Genomic DNA, 6,801 nt, shown 5'->3' on the forward strand with positions numbered 1-6,801 from the left:
AAAATTATGTTTCGTCTCTAGACTCTTGATTAATTTATGCACAGCCCCTTCTCCAGATTGCTGAACCCTTCTAGATGCTGGATCAAGAAACTCGGCATTAATGACCTAACTGAATTTGAGAGATAATTTAACAATGGGGTGCAGCCCATTCTAGGAAAAAATTTTTAAAGCACACAAAACACTTATGATGAATTATTAAATGAGTTTGTTAGGTCATTTCCAGTTCTTTTTAACTTGTATTTACCTATCTCCCTCTTCTTAAAAAGCAATTTATTATTCTGAGGTGTGATTATGTATTCTTGGAACATATCTATAATAATAAAAGGGTAATATGCTAATTAGACCAGATGTCTTCTGGATGTCATTCTGGACGTCCTTCCTGACAAACCCGGGGCCAGAAGGAAGCCAGCCTGGATCCTGGGTGCCTGCGGGCAGCCGAAGGGAAGCAGCCCAGGTCCTGGGTGCCTGAGGGGGGCTCGAGGGAAGCAGCCTGGGTCCCAGGTGCAGGAGAGAAGCCAGTACCAGCAGCCGGGGGAAGGAAGGCCTACTCTTGCATGAATTTTCGTGCATCGGGCCTCTACTAACTTTATAAACACTTGAAGACTGGAAAGGAGAATATTAACATTCATTAGATGAATCCTTTATTCACTGTTAACGTGTTTTGCTTCCCTCCTTCTAAATACAAGCCGTACCTTTCAATTCCATATACAGTAAAAGATAATTGGGTACTTGGAAATAACATAACCAAAGCTGAGAGCCAGGAACATTCCATTGTCAGTCTGTTGCATTAATAAAACTGCAGTCATCTGGCTTTATTTTAAATATGCTGTGTGAGAGGAAAAAAAAAAACTCAGCCTCCCTGGTATGCACCATTGCCATTTTTATTGTCAGGTTATTCTCTAATGCAAAAATCACAGATGTTGACCACAATTAAAGTAATAGTTCACTCTCATGAATCCACTGTTTAACAGATTGCTTAGATAATGTGAAAACAATGCATGTGGCCATATGCTTTATGCCCATCCATTAGTAATGTTACTACACTTATTTGATTTAAAACTTTACATTCCATAATCATCCATTCAAAAGTTTTTGTTGAAACATTTTAACATTAGATAAGATTGTACCTTATATTTTCAACCTTAAATATTATTCTATATAGTTCCAATTCATCTTTAGGACAAGAGGAATTACTGGGAGATTTTTTAGAACCGTTTATTCCTTCTAGCCACACTGCTGAAACATATGTAGTTTAGTAGATATAAAAAGTCATAAAATGTCCCAAATTTAATTTTTACACTTGATCTTAGCCAAAAGGCCGAGAAGAGATCCAAATTTAATTTTTATAATGATAGTTAAAAACTTGTACTTTTGTAATAGAAATTAAGAGAAAGAAATGTCATGTCACTTCTCCCTTTTGTTCTCTAATCATTTTTAATTGTGTAAATTACTATGATACATTATCTGTATATTGCATTACGTACCCACCACCCAAAGTCAAATAATCTTGTGGTACCATATATTTGGCCCCCTTTACCCTCTATCACTGTCTACCCCCTTCCTTCTGGTAATCACCATATTGTTGTCTTTGTCTCTGAGTTTCAATTTTATATCCTACATATGAGTGAACTCATGTGGTTCTTAGCTTTTCCTGACTGACTTATTTCACTTAACATGATATTCTCAAGATTCATCCATGTTGTAACAAACATGAATCCGATAACAAAAATTTGCATTGTGAAATATGGGGCCTTTCACTTTATTTTTTAAAAAGTTGGGCTTGATTCTGCATTTTAATTGAAGTTGATCACTTAACCATAACTGTAATTGCACCAAATTAATATTTGACTTGAGCAACCTATTTCGAACTGAGGGTTAATTGTTTCATTGACCCATAGAATAAGATGTGCACTGAAAAATTCAATTCCAAAGGCAATATTAAATAGGTGACCAGAATAAAAAGGTTCAGATGGTATGACCAGGTTCAGATTTCTATTATATCTATTTTTAGTTGTATTAGACTGCTAGGGCTGCCATGACAAAATACCATAGACTGGGTGCCTTAAATAATAGAAATCATAGTTCTGGAAGCTAGAAGCCCACAATCTACACACCAGCAGACTTGTTTTCCTATCAGGCCTTTTCCTTGGTTTCCAGGTGACCATCTTTCCACTGTGTCCTCACAGTATCTTTTTCTTGTGTGCATGCATCCCTGGCATATTTGTGCTTCCGAATTTCCTCTTTCATCTGGACGCCTGTCAGACTGGATTAGGGGCACCTTACAGTCTTCATTTTTATTAATTGCCTCTTTAAAGCTCTACTTCAAAATACACTCAGATTCTGAAGACTAGGGGTTCGGATTTCAATGAATTTTAGGGTGACACAATTCCGCTTATATCACTATTGTGTTGTCATCACAACCTAAACTCATTCTATGGCCTCACAGAATGTAACCTATGAACACTGAAAGGAAGAAGAAACAAATACAGCTTGATTTTCTAAATAATCAACATGGTATATGCTGCTTATGAATATGTCATAATTGATGGGCAGAGGCCAATATTTTGGCTTGCTGTTCATAGACCTAAAATAATTATATTGAAAACCTGGCAACAGAATTGGAAGATGTTATTTCCTTCTTCTATGCCCACTAAAAGTTATGTATTTGTGGAAGAGGATCTAAATAATAATGTAAACATTAAAGCCCATCTTGGAAATGTCAAGCTCTGCTAAATGAGCCTGAGTACTGAGTGGCCATGATTTCCAGGACCGAGGTCAAAGTTGGGCTCAAAAATATGATCTTCCTTCTGCTCACCAACTGTCATCTAGTTGTCATCACTGCTGAGTGCCCACCACTGCAGAGGCTAACATATAACTCCAGATGTGGTACATCCCATGGGTGTTGTAGGGTGTATAGCAATCAGACAGCTCTCTGGTAGCAGAATAATTACAATGGACACCTTTGATCATGGAGGGTCAGTCATAAAAGTGTTGAAATAGACACATATTCAGAGAACAGATTTGCATTTTCTGGCTGCAGAACTCCTGCCAGCACTAACATTCATGGACACACAGAATAATTAATCCTTTACAGCTTTATCCCTCACAAAATCCCTTCCATCTAGACAACACATTTTGGATCCATGTCTAAAGGAATGATTGATCCTGGAATCAGCAGCTCATTTGATAAGGCAATAAATGCCTTGCTAAAAAGTCAGCTACCAGACCAACTGGAAAATAGGACCCTAACGACTTGAACAGTTACCTCAGAGTTTCAGATATGCCTTAAACCAGAAGCCAGGATCTAGTGCCATCTTTACCACAGTAAGGAAACTAAAACTGTAACTAGCAGAGTTCCCATCACGATTATCAAAATAACCTTTTGAAAAGAATTATTTTCTTCCTGCACCATGACTTCAAGCTCAGTTGGTATAAAAGCACCAGTGGCCTAAATGAATGCTTCCAATGGGGAACACAGAAACTGTTCCATTGAGTCTGGAATTGAGACTGTCCTGTGGCTATTAGTTTCCCGCTAAACCAGCAGAAATGGGGGACATTGGTCAGGGAATCCTAATTGCTGGAGGTGAAATAGATTGTTGATATACATTGCAGGGATGGAGAGTTGTGTCTGAAATCTAGAGGATTCCCTGCAGTGCTTTCTAGTATTTCCTTGCCCAACAATTCTGGTCAATGGCTAAGTCAGGCAATAAAATCCAGATCGCCAGGGACTCAACTCATATAAGATTAAAGGTTTGAATTACTCCAGCAGATAAAGAGCCCCCTAAGGTGAAGAAATAGGGAAAGGCTGGTAGAAGGAAACAGCAATGATTAACAATTTAGGCTCATGAGCAGAGGTAGATATGAGAAGAGAAGTTGTCTGTGACATTCGTTATAATGGCCTTTATCTCCCTGCAGATTTATATAAAGAGCATGATGGTAGCTAACACTGTAAGTTTCAAATGGACCTTGAGAATGAATTATATCAGGATGATTTGGTAGCTGACAGGTCTTTTTGTGTTCTCTGTTACACAATTTTTCAACTAAAAGGAGGGCAATAGTGGATGCTGTGTTGCAAAAGAGGTGCGGTGTGTATATTTTCCATTAATCTACCTTCATTTTTATTCCTGAAGATGACACAACTTAACTAAATCAAAAGACACTCTCTCTTGTTCTCTGTTTTTGTGTTTGATGACCAAAGATGGGTGCCAACAGGGCAATAAAGAGAAGAAAGTGAGTGAGGTTGGGGTATTTATTGCCTCAGCTCTATCTGAGGGTTTAGTGTATCCTGGTGGCATCCTCTTATCAAAGGTCGCAGCTGATATAAGGTATCTTTCTTCATGCAGTTCTTCTTTGTATTCTGATAATACTTCTCCTTCTTTCTCCTGCCCCTTCAGGTCTCTGTTGGTTAAAATTTCTCCACAAAAGTGAACACATTTTATTGGTGGATGTGACTGATTCAGATTTGAAGAGTAAAATAACATATTAATAAATACTTTATAAAAATAATTAGCTCCATATTAATATACCCACATATAGTCAACTAATATCTCAACCACAAAAGATCTTACAATTTGCTTCTATTTGCATAAATTAATTTTACTTGGCATCTAAAACTACTAATACATATTGATAGACAGAATTGGCCACCAAAAGACTATTAATGTACAAGAGGATCAGGCAAAGAAAAATCTGTCATTGTGGAGCGGGGGGAAACTTAGCAACTAGTGGCACTTTGCCAAGAAAGATGCAGATGTTTAACTATAACTGTCAACGATACATAAATAGAAAAAAATGGCATCATATTATGGAAGTTTTAGTTTAGAAAGTACACAGTCTGAACACTGACATACACAGCAAGATGGGAAAACAGGGGTGCAGTGGAGTCTGTCACTTTTTGTGTGGTATTTCCAAAGGATAGAAGGTTCCTTTCTAAATTCAAACACAATTATGATGAGAGCAAGTTCAAAATCAATGAATTCAAAGGTTCACGAGGAGAGTTTAGAATAAAACTCCTGGCAAGTAGTGAGAGCAAAGTTCACGGAAGTGACTAGATTACATTAACATTTGGAACAAATGTGGATTTTTAATGGATTCAGAGTCCAAGAAGCAGTGGACCAGTGTGTGGAGCTCAACAAAAAACAGTAATCTGGAAAGACTAGCTTAGGAAAACAGTCTTTCACCAGGTAATTAATATCTTTAACCCGTGCATTTATTCAATAAAATAAAAATTAAATTCCCTTATATGAAAAGTGTCAGTTCAGAGATCCTTCTAGAAATGCTCACTTTACAGATCGTTTCATGGGCAAATGTATGAACCGCCCTTCCCCTGGCCCAGATAGCACATTTCCACTGTGCTCTCATGGATACTGAATACTAAATGGTTATTCCTCAAAAGGCTAAATTTTATACTTGGCAATATTACCATGTCAACTCTGCAACTGAAATCTTATAAATATAGCTTGGTTCTTTATTGTATTAATATGTAATGGCCCTTGGTTTGTTAGAACATTTTCTTCACTTTTTTTTGAGCATCCCCAGAAGGAAAAACGATGAAAGTGAGTGTAGGTGTGAAACTTTGTATCCAAAGGCAAAACCTACGTTCTCATGATAACTTCTGAGAATGAGAAAAATCAAAGAATCAGTATACTTTAATGATTATTACACATTATACACTCACAGGTATGATTGCACACTGTTGTTCCAGTAACAACCAGTATTATACTTGCAATCTACTCCCTAACAGATGGTAGAACAGATAATTCTATCCTCCTACGGCAACACACTAGATTTTTAAAAGTATAAGAGGAATTTTGAAAAGAAATACAAACTGGCAAACCTCACTTTATACATAAACATTTATTTGAGTTTAAATTAGCCGGCTGAAATGGTAGTGCAATTTTATTTTATTTTATCTTTTTATAAAACACTGTTAGAAGTTTTAATGTTTACGTAGGTCTGTATTTGAAGGCTAAGTGGATTTTTTTTCATTCTGTTTAAACTGTAGTTAAGAGTAAGAAGTACAAAAATAGGTATTATTTCCATCAATAAGTTTTACATCTGGTCTGTTTACCTAGGCACAGGATATTTTTAAAATGACAATGGGGACAACTCAGTCCATCACCTTTAACCCTTAAGTGTAAAAAAAATGAGGCTCAGCACAAGAGACAAGCACAAGGGCACAGAGTTAATAATGACAAAAAATCACTAAAGTACATTTCCTTTTCCATAATGGCTACACTAATTTACATTCCCACCAACAATGTATAAGTGTTCCCTTTTCTCCACAAACTCATTAACATGTATTATTTTTGTCATTTTGATAATAGCTATTCTAACAGATGTGAGGTGATACTGTGATTTCGATTTCCCTGAGTATTAGTGGAGAAAAAAAAGTGATTTTATCTCTATGAACTCTATGAACATCATAGAGTGCACTTACTCACACCTAGACAGTATAGCCTACTTCATACCAAGGCTGTTTGGGATAGCCTATTGCTCCTAGGCTACAAACATCCACAACCTATTACTTTACTGAATATTGTTGACAATTGTAACACAATTGTAAGTAATTATATATCTAAATATATGTAAATATAGGAAAGATAGAGTAAAATTATAGTTATCAAAATTGAAAAGGTACACTGGCCGGTGTGGCTCAGTGATTGAGCATAGACCCATGTACCCGAAGTTCATGGTTTAATTCCCAGTCAGGGCACATGGCCAGGTTGTGGACTCAATTCCTAGCAAGGGTTGTGCAGGAGGCAGCTGATCAATGGTTTTCATATTATTGATGTTTCTATC

The 6,801-nt window shown here is 36.7% G+C and overlaps 1 pseudogene; it reads right to left on the minus strand.

The window, feature by feature from the left end:
• Nucleotides 1-1,179: 1,179 nt before the first annotated feature.
• LOC129148906 (U2 spliceosomal RNA) lies at nt 1,180-1,330 on the minus strand (annotated as a pseudogene).
• Nucleotides 1,331-6,801: the final 5,471 nt, after the last annotated feature.

The sequence above is a fragment of the Eptesicus fuscus genome, chromosome 4 (assembly GCF_027574615.1).
Source record: "Eptesicus fuscus isolate TK198812 chromosome 4, DD_ASM_mEF_20220401, whole genome shotgun sequence".
Taxonomy (NCBI): domain Eukaryota; kingdom Metazoa; phylum Chordata; class Mammalia; order Chiroptera; family Vespertilionidae; genus Eptesicus; species Eptesicus fuscus.